The 13,243-nt window shown below is 42.2% G+C and overlaps 1 protein-coding gene across 2 annotated transcripts in view; it reads right to left on the bottom strand.

Annotated features, from left to right (window-relative positions):
* Window positions 1–13,243, bottom strand: part of SASH1 (SAM and SH3 domain containing 1) — a 264,505-nt gene that overhangs the window by 142,347 nt on the left and 108,915 nt on the right. The gene's annotated exons all lie outside the window — the stretch shown is intronic.

The following is a 13,243-nucleotide window of genomic DNA, read 5'->3' as shown; positions in this document are numbered from 1 at the left end:
CCAGTTTTTCTCAGGATGTGCTGGGATACAGATGCAGAGCCTACTTGCCAGCGTAACAAGTTTCTACGGGAAAATGGAGTCCAAGATGAATTCACCCCCAGGGGAGTGAGGGAGGGTGCACAGCCTCGAGGTGTCACTGGTGGCCATCTTCACCTGGGCAGTGAAGGCCCAGGGGTGAGGATGGGCTGCAGGTGGATGGCGGACCAGGTGGTGAGAGGAAGGGATGAAGGCAGGAGCAGGCGAGTGGTGGGGGGGGACGCTGAGGAACAGATGTGGAGGAAAGGTAGCGGGTGGGTGCGAGAGGTCCTTGGCATCTTGCACTCTCAGCCCTGCTGCAAACCAGCCCTGAAGTAGAACGGGGTGGGGGCGGATAGGGGCAGAGTCTCCTGTTTTCCTCGTGCCCCTGAACCAAGGACTACCAACGTAGGGGCGGGGGCAGGAAGAGGTGCGGGCACAAGGGGCATCTTCTCTGGTCTTCTTCCTCCCTGCTTGTCCCTGTCTAGGGACAAGATATTTTCTACAACCGTGGTCACCATTATCTGCTGATGTTCTCTCTCTCTCTCTCCCTCCCCCACCCCGCTCTTACACACACACACATCCACACAGGTAAACACTCACCCACACATGACCCCAGGGTGATCTCAGGCAGGACGTGAGGACTAGAAAGCCAGGGCTGATGGGACAGGCAGGCCTATGAGAGGGGCCTCCCTGTGCCCCATTTTCAGGGTGTGCAGCACAAAGAGAAAAAGAGGGGGGGAGAGACAAGAGGCAGGAGGAACGACCCCGCATTTGAGCATCTGCTCATTGGCAGGAAGGCCTGCAAACTAGGGGCTTTTGGTCCAGCTAGGCTATGGGCAGAATCAAGTCTAGGAAGAGCTAGTGTTGGTTCTTTCTTGGGTCCTCACCCAAGCTTCCAACACTTGCCTTATTACGGGTTCCCTGTCCACTATTCTGCAGTTCCATGTGACCATACAACAGGCTCTCACTTGCGGTAAATGGAAGGGAGGGAGGGAGAGAGGGAGGGAAGAAGAAAGGGCAAGCTGCTGCCTTGGAGAGGTACGGACCTCACAAGCAATACACAGTGGGGGAGGTGAGGGCGCTAGGAAGTCAGTTTGGAAAAGATGTGGGTACCAAATGCACTTTTCTATTGTACTCCAGTTTTTACAAAGATCATCCTCATTGGATCCTGGGTTTTCACATTTAGATACCCATTTTAAGACAGCAGCCTATCCCTTAGAACCATACTAAAATATAGGTGTACATAAGCAAATTTTAAAGCAGGAAAAGACTTTTTTTATTATCATATATAATTTCATTGGGAGCCTTTTCTCCTCTAATCAGAAGTTTGAACCTCTGAACATATTTTATGTTTTTATTAGTCAGTGGATTCATTCTTGTAATAAAGGCACGTTTCCCCAGAATTATACTTTCCAAAATTTACTGCTTTAAAAAGTTTCTTATTTATGCTTATTTTAAACACTAAGAGAGTAATAAGAAAGCCTCACTTTTTGAGGATAGAAATTCAAAGATGTTCAAAATGCCACTGTCATTGTCATTCATTCATTCATTCATTCATTTCACAGCTATTTATTGATCATCTAGTACATGCTGGGAACTCTTCTAGCCACAGAAATGCAGTAGTGAAGAATGTATTTATTATACACTCACTACAGAAAGGTGAAAGACAGAACACGAAGTACTGGGGGATTCTGAAGTAGACCGTGGTACAGACTGCACAACCTCGGGAATACACTAAAACCGGGGAACTGTACACTTAAAAGAGTGAATTTTATGGTATGTGAATTACATCTCAAAAAAAAATCATTTTACAAAGCCCTATGGGAGTGTTCTGAAGGGAGATAATATGTACTATGTGTTTTCACATGTTAGGTATTCAATAAACGCTTTACAAAGAACACAATCAGCTGTGGTGTTTAATTAAAAGAAGATACCTACTCGAAAAAAAATATATATATAAAATCTTGGTTATTACTGTAGTCAGCATTATCATCCTAACTATAAGTGCTCTTATAAGTCCAGCCCTGTTAAATTCATCCAAACCTTAGCTGTTTCCTTGTGTTGATCTAGGTTATGGCACAGAATAAGCTGAGCAATTGTACAAGTTCTTGTCCAATTACTCAGAAACCAGTGTTGTGCTTGATTTTAGGTTGTAGAGTCCCGACCCTAGCCTGAGGCACCTGCTCCTCCAGACCAGTTCAGCTAAGCTTTCCAACCAACAAGCATCACCACCTTTACCTTTTCTATTGTCCTAATGCTTAACGCATCTCCAGGTGAATGGATGGATACTAGAGTTTGCTGTAAGCAGACCTCTATGTATCACCCACTTATGAATATGACTAACAGAATCTTATCCTTGGATGTCTTGTTCTATTGCAACATGAACTTCCTGAAATGAGGCTTATATTTTCTGTGACTAAAAACTCCGCCATGACACCACCTACGTTACTGAGACACGCCAGAAAACCATTAAATATTGTTTTTGCTTTACTGTTTTTACCAGTTCCCTGTATTCACTTTCAGGAAGAATAATACGTGCCATCATTTAGCTACCTCTAAAATAGTTATTACATAATACACTAAAATTACAATATTTAGAACCCTCTAATATTCTGTTAAACTAAATTTTCAAGAAAAGGATACAGGTAAAACAGCAAAATGTTTTATTTTACTTTATTTACTTTCTTTATTATTTTACCTTTCATGTTATTTTACCTTCTTTAATGGAATTCTTGAAACGTCTATTACCCCTTGTGTTCTGTAACAATGTAGGGAATATAATTTAACAGATTCTTTTTAATTTACAAGGTTTTTGGCCCCTCTTCTAAATAGTCCAGACTGTCGAGATTCTTGAGTTCTATTTACTTTTTAAATGTTCTATGTCTCCATTTGTGAACATTTCCTACCACTATCAGATGACCGTCTCTAGCAATGAGTCAACCCTCTTTTAATTTACTGCTTCTACTCTGTCGTAGGTAAAACGTGCGTTCATTTGTGAGTGTCACGTACGTTCATTTGTGAGTGTGTATTTATGTGTACATAAAGAGAGAAAAAAGAGATGAAGAAGAATGAACAAATAGAAAATTGGAAATTCCAGGAAGCTACTTAAAACCCAACTGTTTAGAACTGTTATCCTTGCTAAGTATTAGGAGACTTTAAACTTCTACTTTAAGGAATTTTTGTGAGGTTTTTTTAAAAAAAAATTTATAATGAGTGTATTATTGTAATTTGTATAATAAAAATTACTTTATATTATATTATTGTTTATAATATCACACATTTAAATTATATTACCCAAACACATAATCTGTAAATCAAGATTTACTTCCTGGGGAGGAGTGGGGGAGGAGGAGTTGGGGAGGAGGAAGGGGGAGGCGGGGGAGGGGAGGAGGCGGGGGTGGGGGGGGTGGGGAGGGAGGAGGAGGGGAGGGGGGGAGGAGGCGGGGGCGGGGGTTGGGGGAAGGCTGCTTTGGGAGGAATCTCCTGAGAGTAAAAATGCAAGGTTAGTGGGTGGCCTGGGCGGGTTCAGAGATTTTGCACTGACCTCCTGGTTTCAAATTCCATCTCTGATACCTACCAGCTATTAGATTTTTAATAAGTCCTACTTATTTAGTATTCCTATTATAAATAATACTTAGTATAAATATTCACTGAGCCCTAGCATGTACCCAGGAACTCTTCCTTGTGCTCTACAAACATTATCTTATTTAACCTTTACAACATCTGATGAAGCAGCCCTGTCATCCTCATCTGGCAGTGCCCAAACCGAGGTTCCCAGCAGGTCCCAAGCAGTAAATGTCCAGATAGGTGGGCGATGGAGCTTCCCTACCAAGTTATTTGGCCTCTCTTTGGGAGCATTATTTTCTGCCTCTGCCCAGCTGAAATCATAAGATTACTAATACCCATCTCATAGGGTATTAAAACTAAATAAGGTAGTACATGTGGATGTCTCATAAACTCCAATGTACTTTTTTTTTAATTTTATTTATTTATTTAATTTATTTTTGGCTGCACTGGGTCTTCATTGCTGCACGTGGGCTTTCTCTAGTTGTAGCGAGCAGGGGCTATTCTTTGTTGCGGTGTGTGGGCTTCTCATTGTGGTGGCTTCTCTTGTTGCGGAGCACAGGCTCTAGGCGCGTGGGCTTCAGTACTTGTGGCGCACAGGCTTAGGTGCTCCGTGGCATGTGGGATCTTCCCGGACCAGGGCTCGAACCCGTGTCCCCTGCACTGGCAGGTGGATTCTTAACCACTGTGCCACCAGGGAAGCCCCCAATGTACTTTTAAAATGTCATTATTACAATAATTATCAGCATCATTATTATGGCCTCCTCACACTTTACCCTTCCTTTCTAGTTACTGGCAATATTTTAGGTAGTGAGGCAGATAAAGTACCCTGAGTTTTACACATGTTAGGCTATACTGGTGATCAACGATGCAAAATAGCTTCATTGATAATTATCAGAAAATCACCAGCGTTTAAAAGATTCATCAGAAGCACTAAATGGTGAGTTTTTACTTAAGCTAAAATTCTCCTTTAGAAAGAAAGTTTTAATCTTCATGAGTCAAGTAACTGACTCCAATGAAGAATTCAGATAAAATATCAAAACAGATTCCAAAAGATGAAAGAGATCAAAGGAGTATCTTGGAGAAGTGAAACCCACACCCCAAGGAGAAAGGATATCCACACACAAACAAAAATACCCTTTGAAATCACAGCTGGAAATCTGTCTTCCTCTTGGCATCTTTGTTAAGAAGCCATGTCTCTGTGATCGCACACATTAAAAAATAACATACACTCCCACAAATACATCCAGATGTCCACGAATATTCATGATGTGCTTCCAATCTGGTTTGGACATAACCCTGATTTATTTTTGATTAAGTTGCATCAGCTTCTGCTGGGGTCCATGAGATGGATGACATTGCTGTAGCTTAAATTTTGAACATCTTCATATTCTAAATAATTGCAGAAAGTCTCTCAAACTATCCCTTAGAAATAAATGATTTATGCACAAACCTCAGAATAACCAAAGACAGAGAAATTGGTTTACTCCTGAACCCAATCTCTAAGACCACTTCTACAGTTGATCAATTAAGCCTCCACTTCTAAAACAAAGGTTGACATGAGGGATGGGGGGAGCGCAAAAAACTAGAATCTGATGTCCTTTTTCAAGTAATACAGTGAGACTTTAAAGGAAAGCCAACAGACATGCTCTGAAGTTACTAAGATGTATTTTCCAGTCACCAAGTTACTCTGTGTCCTTCCAAACACCAAATGGTTGAAAAGCCAGAAAAACCAACTGAACCAACTGCATAGAACAAAGTCGCTCAACATTTTACCATCTTGCTTTCTCCTATTTGAAATAAAATTCTCGAAACTTCCAAACAGAAAGAAAAAAAAAAAAGACAGCTCCAAATCAAAAACTACTACTGAAACCGGTGTAATGATCTTCTCAAAACAGGTGGCCAGAGAGAGGTCCAGTCAATATACTTGGTGTTCCGGAGCCCAATTCTTTCTGTCCTTAGTCATTTCAGTTGGTTCACAGGAGCTGTGATGAGAGATCCCTCTAAAATATGGACCTAGTCTAGGGAATTCCCTGGCGGTCCAGTGGTTAGGGCTTGGTACTTTCACTTCCAGGGCCCAGGTTCAGTCCCAGGTTGGGGAACTAAGATCCAGCAGTGGCCAAAAACAAATAAAATAAAATAAAATATGGACCTAGTCTACAGCCATACCACCCTGATCACGCCCCATCTTGTCTGATAAAATGTGGACCTATAAGGTCAGAAGGCCAATGTCAGGTGTGTGTTCTGACACCAGAGAAGGCTCATAACTCTGCTCCAGGTGACCTCCTGTCCGGGCCCTGCACGCATCTGCGTAACCCCACTCCAGACCCAACCCTTGCCATTTCAAGCAAGCTGGGCCTTAGAGGACAGGTGGATCAACCACTTGGCCTGGGCCACTCAGCCTTTGCCGAGGATCTCAAACTTAGACCTTTGACAATAACAAATAACATTGTAGATACAGCTACAGAAACCCATTCTTAGGGCCTGAAAATAAAGAAACATTCATCACACTCCTTTACATTTTGTCTCCAGTCAAGACCATACTGCCTCTAGTGTGCCACAAATTAGCATGTTTAAATAGCCTATAATTAGCTTGTGATTAGCATAAATAAATTACACTGTAATCTTCCACGTTAAAAGTGTTTGTTAAATGTAGACATTGAGATCACACTATACTTTTGGTAACCTGGTTTTAATATTCCAGGGCTCCAAAATGCACCTGGCCTGGGCCCCACTTAACTTTGAAAGGTCCTGATTCCAAAAACAGAGACACTCCTTTCCCCTCCAAGCCCAGATTCTGCCATCAAAAAGTGGCCTCTTTAATTTCTTGGCTTTTCTCCCCAATTATTGTCAATTTGATTAACATCTAGGAATGCTCTCTGTTGTATGTAAATGAAAACAACTACAAAGCTCAGACTTTTTTCCCTTTCTGGCAAGCATTTATATTTTGAGCAGAATGCTATTTTGGTGTTTAATCTCCTGGGAACACTGTGTTTATAAATGCAAACAAACAAAAATCAGTCATTTCTGAATGCTCAGAAGCAAAACCAGAAAAAGAAGCTGATGTTGTTGATTCCTATTTGAAAAGTCTGATGAAGACGGCTCAACTATCCTATCACACATGGCACATCTAATCTGTCCGTTTCCATAATGGTATGGGCAGTCTACAAAGGTCTCTAAGTTTAAGAGTATGGAAGCATACCTAAATTGATCCTAAGTATAATAAAAATCTTCTTAATTATGAGAGGTACGGGATGCCAAGATCAAATCTGGCAGCCCAGAGACCTATTCATATTTATGTCCATGTTAACGTGGTGCAGCGAACAAAACAATGCTAAGTGGGGACTGGGCATCTGACTACAAATGGGACTTTGTCTGAGGGGCCCAAGCAGAGAACTGTATTACCATCTGGCTTAAGACATAAAGCCTCAGTGTATTTTGACATCAAGTGTGTAAATCCCACAGCCGAATGTGGTTCAGACTCAACTGTCTCCGGCCACTGTTTCTGACTGCAATCTGCAAATCAACAGTAGCCCAAAGCTAGCAAATACTGTCCATTAAGACAAAATGAAACAAAACAAAAGCAAATGCCCTGGTGCAACAGTTGGGCTTTAGCATTTAGCAGTTGAATATTTAAAGTCAGGCAATTTGCAACACAGCTCACATATTTATCCTGGGGGTGAGAATAAGAATTCAGGTAGCCTCCTGGGGCAGCCAGTGTTCCCTAAGCACTGAGGTGGAGGCAACCCTTATCTTTTCTTGTATATCTTTTCTTGAATATTCAGGGAGCTCAAAGGTACAGGAAACCTGTTTTCCACAGGCTTTGCAGTCTCTAGCAAATAACAAAAGAAGAACAGTCAATAAAACAAAACAAAACAAAACCCCCCACGGAAACTGGACTAGTCTGCATGACTGGGGAAAGCCACAAGGTCACCTTGGCCCAGACGGTCAACTATTGCAAAATGGCAATTATTTTTGTTTTGTCTTGTGAATGGTGATGAATCAGAGCAATGTTCTATCCTTTTATATCATTAATGATCCAAGGACCTGTGAACGGACGGCATGTATCTTTTCTCTGCACACCTGTTTATGCCTTCGGTTCTAGCCCTAGTAAACAACTCTCAGTGGCCCATAAAAGCCACATTTTCTCTCATTTTTGACCTCTTCACTAACTGTGACCTCTGCCTTAAATTACTCTGCACTGTCTACACCTCGCTCCCCAACCAGATTAATCTTCTGTGTTTCCTTACAGTTGGGCTTGGATATCACCTCCTCCAGGAAGCCTTCTTTGATTTTCCTAAACTGGGTCAGGGGCTCTCTTGTGTACCCCTGCAGGACATTTTAATAGTCTGATTAGGGAATTCCCTGCCAGTCCAGTGGTTAGGAGTTGGTACTTTCACTGCTGTGGGCCGGGGTTTGATCCCTGATCAGGGAACTAAGATTTCACAAGCTGCGCAGTGTGGCCAAAAAAAAAAAAAAAAAAAAGTCTGCTTACTTGTCTAAAGCCCCCACTAAACTGTGACATCTTTGTGGACGGGGAACACATCTTTACCTGTATTTCTGGAATGACAACATCTCAGATGCTTGACGCTCATTTAATAGTTTTAAATAATTACATACACAAATGGATTCAACAAATACTTACTGAGCACCTATTATGTGCCATGCACTGTTCTCCATGCTGGAATACAGAAAGGACCAAAACAGACTGGCAAAAATCCCTGTCCTCAAACTAGGATTTACTGGGAAGGGATATGAGGGAACTTTGTGGGGTGTCCTACATCATGCTGGGGTGCGGATAACATGCCTATATCCACTTGACAAAACTGGATAGCTAAGATGCAAGCATTTCAATATGTAAATTTTACCTCACAAAGAACTTTTAAAAAATAATAATTAAGCAGGCATGAAGGGGCTTCCCTGGTGGCGCAGTGGTTAAGAATCTGCCTGCCAATGCAGGGGACACGGGTTCGAGCCCTGGTCCGGGAAGATCCCATGTGCCATGGAGCAACTAAGCCCATGTGCCGCAACTACTGAGCCTGCGCTCTAGGACCCAAGAGCCACAACTACTGAGCCTGTGCTCTAGAGCCCGTGCTCCGCAACAAGAGAAGCCACCACAATGAGAAGCCCGCGCACAGCAATGAATACCCAATGCAGCCATAAATAAATAAATTAAAATAAATAAATTTTTAAAAAAAGCAGGCGTGAAGAGTAAAGATGAAGTGAGAATGGCAGGATGCTGGTAACTGTTGAAGCTGGGTAAGAGGCACAGGAAGTCTGTTACAGTATGCTGTTTATATATGTTTGAAATTTCCCAAAATAAAAGCTAAAAGAAACCTCTGCACTCAGGTGAATAAATATTAATGAAGTACAAATAACAGATACTCCTGCATCATGGCAGGAGTTTTTGAACCAGGAATAGAAAGGAAGGAAGAGAAATGAACAGTTACAGGTCACTTACAATGAGGGACCAGGTATACTCACAGCAGTTTTCTCATTTAATCCTTGTAACAACTTTATGAGATATTTTTACCCCATTTTATAGATGGGGGAACTGAAGCTTAGAAAGGTTACACAACTTGCCAGTTAAGTACAACAGCCAGAATTTGAACCCAAGTCTTCCTGACTCCCCCAGTCTCCTTCCATCATGTTTCTCACACCCTTTTGCCACTGTGACAATCGTCGAGGCCAGGACTCCAGCTTGGGCGTGGGGTGGGAGTGGTAGGGTCTGAAGAAGCCCCAAGAATCACCCCTAGTCACGCCAGACACCACTCTTACTGCCTCTATCTTTGGCCAGAATTATACCTCAAAAGATTAAACTACGAAAATTGCTAGGAACAATAATTACGCCCCAGAGTCATTCCTACACCATCGGCAATGGTTCTGATATCACATTTCTCTGTGATAATATATAATAGTCCCAATCCTCAAAGACCTGAGTGAGTCTTGCCTGGGCTCCTGGCTCTTGAGGTACAAACTGTAAGTCACCTGTAAGTGGCCCAGAGATCCTGTAAGTGGTGACTTCTCTGTCAAGGCTATGATACAACAACCACTGTACAAACTTGTTTCTGCCAACATCCAAGCAGACTCAGCTGCAAAGATGCCGAGGAAGCTGACATGGCCAGTAATAAGAGGCTGCCTTGCATGTGTCCCTCTCCTGGCCATGGTGTCACTTTGACAGATGTCAGACTTAGCACCATAGACATGGGCCCATTATGGACTTGGAAAGCTGATGTCATTTCCAAATGCAGCTTCTCACAGCCAACAAAACACACACAGTGCTCAGGGATGTGCCCAAATGTATGGAAATACGGGCAACTTCCCTGCTCTTCCCAGCCACTAACGTCCTAATTCCCGGCAGAGGCAAGGGCTGTGGTCCAAACACACGGTTCCTTTAGGGCCCACTTGGTGCTAAATAGAAACTCTCATGACAGTTATAAATCTCAATCATAATCTGTGCTTATGCTGTTGAATTTTCACCCATCTGTACTCTCTCTGTTACCTTCGTCTAAACTAACTGGCCCCCAAAACACTTCGTCAAGTAAGGGCTTTATTCCAGTCAGGGGCCAGGTGATTAGGTCCTGGAGAAGTAGTTTGATATCCAGTCCCAAAAGTTAATTTCTAACATAATTATCAAAACCTTTTATTTTTCAGGGTTAAGTCAAGCATCTCTGTGGGCAGGGTGACTTTTGGCTTGTTTGTTCTCCAGCTGACATGTAATTAGCTCTTAAGGACACTGCATTTTTGGGCTTTTTAAAGCCAAACATCAATATCTAAATATCTTATTCTGTCTATAGAACATTTCTTCAATCTCCCAAATTCACCCATAGGATGTGAAATGAAACAAACCCATAAAGCCAATTTAAACCATCACCCCAAACTCTCTGCCCTCAAAGTTGTCTCTAATGACTTTTTCTACAGCAGATACAACAAACTTAATGCTATTGTTTTCCCTATAAATTGTTTTATGTTCCTAACATGTTACTATTTCCTCTTAGTGCTTTCGGTGGATTATTTCTTCTCCAAGTCATCTCATTTCTGCTTTTTTTTTTCCCTTTTTGGCTGAGCTGCACCACATGCAGGACCTTAGTTCCCTGGCCAGAGATCAAACCCGTGCCCCCTGCAGGGGAAGCACAGAGTCCTAACCACTGGACCACCAGGGAAGTCCCTCACTTCTGCTTTTGACAGGGCTGCTCACTAGCACAGAAAACAAGTATTAAGCTACAGGTCCTCAGACCCCAAGCTGCCCCAAAAGCCTAGCATGCAAGAAGTTTGCCTACTTGTCTGAAGGCAGAATTCACTATCTAGAAATACAGGTAAATTCTGATGCAATAAAAAGTGGCGTTACGAAAAAAAAAAAAAAAAGTAGCATTACCGACTGAAAGTTGCAGCTTTTCATGAAAATAAGTTCCCATCAGGACTCAATCTGTGATGAGCCAACCACCGTGAGAGGGGACTTTCCCTAAGTCGCCAGTGTTGCAAGCATGGCCTGAACGACGACCTTAAACAACCTCTAACTTCTGGACTCCCTGAGCCGTGTGAAGGACGTGAACCACATGGCATCTAACTTGGTCTTCAATACTTGCCTGGAATCTCATAGAGAGGGAACTGAAGACGCTGACTTGGGATCTTCCTTGTCTCACTAACTACACTTTAAAGGATGAAGACAGTTTCCAGCTAGCTCCCATCAATTGTACCCACCCCCACATTCCTGCACCTTTGATGAGAAGTAATTTAGCTCATGCAGTGTTTTCTCCCCCCACTGTCTTTTGCAAAAGCTCTGGAACAGAGCACACCAAATTAGGCCCATCTGTCTAAATGGGAAGAAGTTATTTATTCCACCTCCAGGCAGGCTGTCTTTCCTACCAAGAGGCTGCTTTCCAAGGCTCCCAAACACTGTGGAATGACTATGGTAACCCCAACTCTTAGCCAGCTAGAATTTGGGGAAGAGCAGTTGAGTGTCCTATCAAGGATCACCTGTCAATTCACAGCCATCATTTCCTTGCATGGTGAAACGTCCAAGGAAGCCACAGAGTATCCTATTATTCAAGGTCAAAACTGCAACATTCAAGAACTCAGTGCAATAATGAAGTTGTTGTTTGGCTGCAATCTTGCCAAAAAAAAAGGCACTAACTGTGCCCCCATAGGAGAGCCTAATTAATTTAACAGTCTTTTGCCACATGAGAATACTTTCTTAAAAGGAAGGAAATAATGTCCCTCCCCACCCCCCTTCACACATGCCAGGGGACAAAGTTACAGGAAAGAAGCCCTTGGCAACAATGACACCCATGTGCCTGCCTGGGCCAGGGTGTCAGGCTCCTGGGGTGATGGCTTTCTGCCCCCAACAGATGCTTCTCAGCCTCAATCGATTCCATTATACTAACTCCCACCCATGTTGAACACTAAATCAGTGAACAAAAAGGAAAAAGGATCAATAGTTATTTGACAGGTATGATAGAAGAAATCTTTATGTGGACTTAGTTAAGGAAAGAAATGAAACTGCATAAGAGCACCAGCATCTTACTTAGAGTGGAAGTGAATGATGTCTACTTATGGAATATACAGCAGCAGTGCCTCAACTATTTGGTGGGTCCCTTATCCAATAGGTTTTTTTCAAACATAAAAGGAATTATTAATAAAAGAATGATCTGTTCCGAGTTACTAATTTTTTCATCTCTACTTGAAGTAGATTTATGGAAAATCACAAAATAAATAAGGATTCAATTGAATCAGTAGTTTTCAAACATTTTTTTAAAGGCAGAGGTACTGTTACTCAGAAAAGATCCGCGTAGTACCCTAATACATAAAATAGGCTTAAAAAGGAGCTGGTCCAGATAAGGAAACACGGAGTGTTGAGCCTTTTCTTCTGCCTCTCATTCCTAAAATGGTCAGATGAAATGGTCACAATGAAACAGAACAATTTGAGAAGCACTGAACCAAAATGAACCCAAGACCTATATAGCAAATTTAAATTAATAAATGCAGAAGTTTTGGTAAGATACTTTCTAGTAAATGTACAACATGGAAATACCAGCACACATATAGATTATATAGACCTGAAGTCTGTATTTACTATTTATCACATGGAACTTCAAATGCTCCACTAATCATACACATAAAAGTCTTTATAAAACAGCCAAATGGGGCTTCCCTGGTGGTGCAGTGGTTGAGAGTCTGCCTGCCGATGCAGGGGACACAGGTTCGTGCCCCGGTCCGGGAAGATCCCACATGCCGTGGAGCGGCTAGACCCGTGAGCCATGGCCGCTGAGCCTGTGCGTCCGGAGCCTGTGCTCCGCAACAGGAGAGACCACAACAGTGAGAGGCCCGCATACCACAAAAAAAACAAAAAACAAACAAACAAACAAACAAAAACAGCCAAATGAATTTCAATGCACCTGAGAGAAGAGTTGTGTCTTCCTTGGTTATCTTGGTAGAATCATGAAAAATGGTGATTACAAAGAGGTCTTAGCAACATGGAAGAACTATAATAAAATGTTAAGTAAAAAAGCAAGAATTACATTGCTGGTGTAAAAATGCCCAGAAAAACACGGAACGGAGACTTGCTAAAACACCAATATGGTTACTGCTAGGTGAGAAATTAGGGTGGTTTCTTGTTTCTTTAAATTTTATTTTGTTTAAAACAAAAAGAAGAAAACAAAGA

This window comes from Mesoplodon bidens (genome assembly GCF_964165515.1).
Source record: "Mesoplodon bidens genome assembly, chromosome: 12".
Lineage (NCBI taxonomy): Eukaryota > Metazoa > Chordata > Mammalia > Artiodactyla > Ziphiidae > Mesoplodon > Mesoplodon bidens.
Note: the sequence above shows the minus strand (reverse complement) of the source record. Positions and strands in the feature narration are given on the sequence as shown.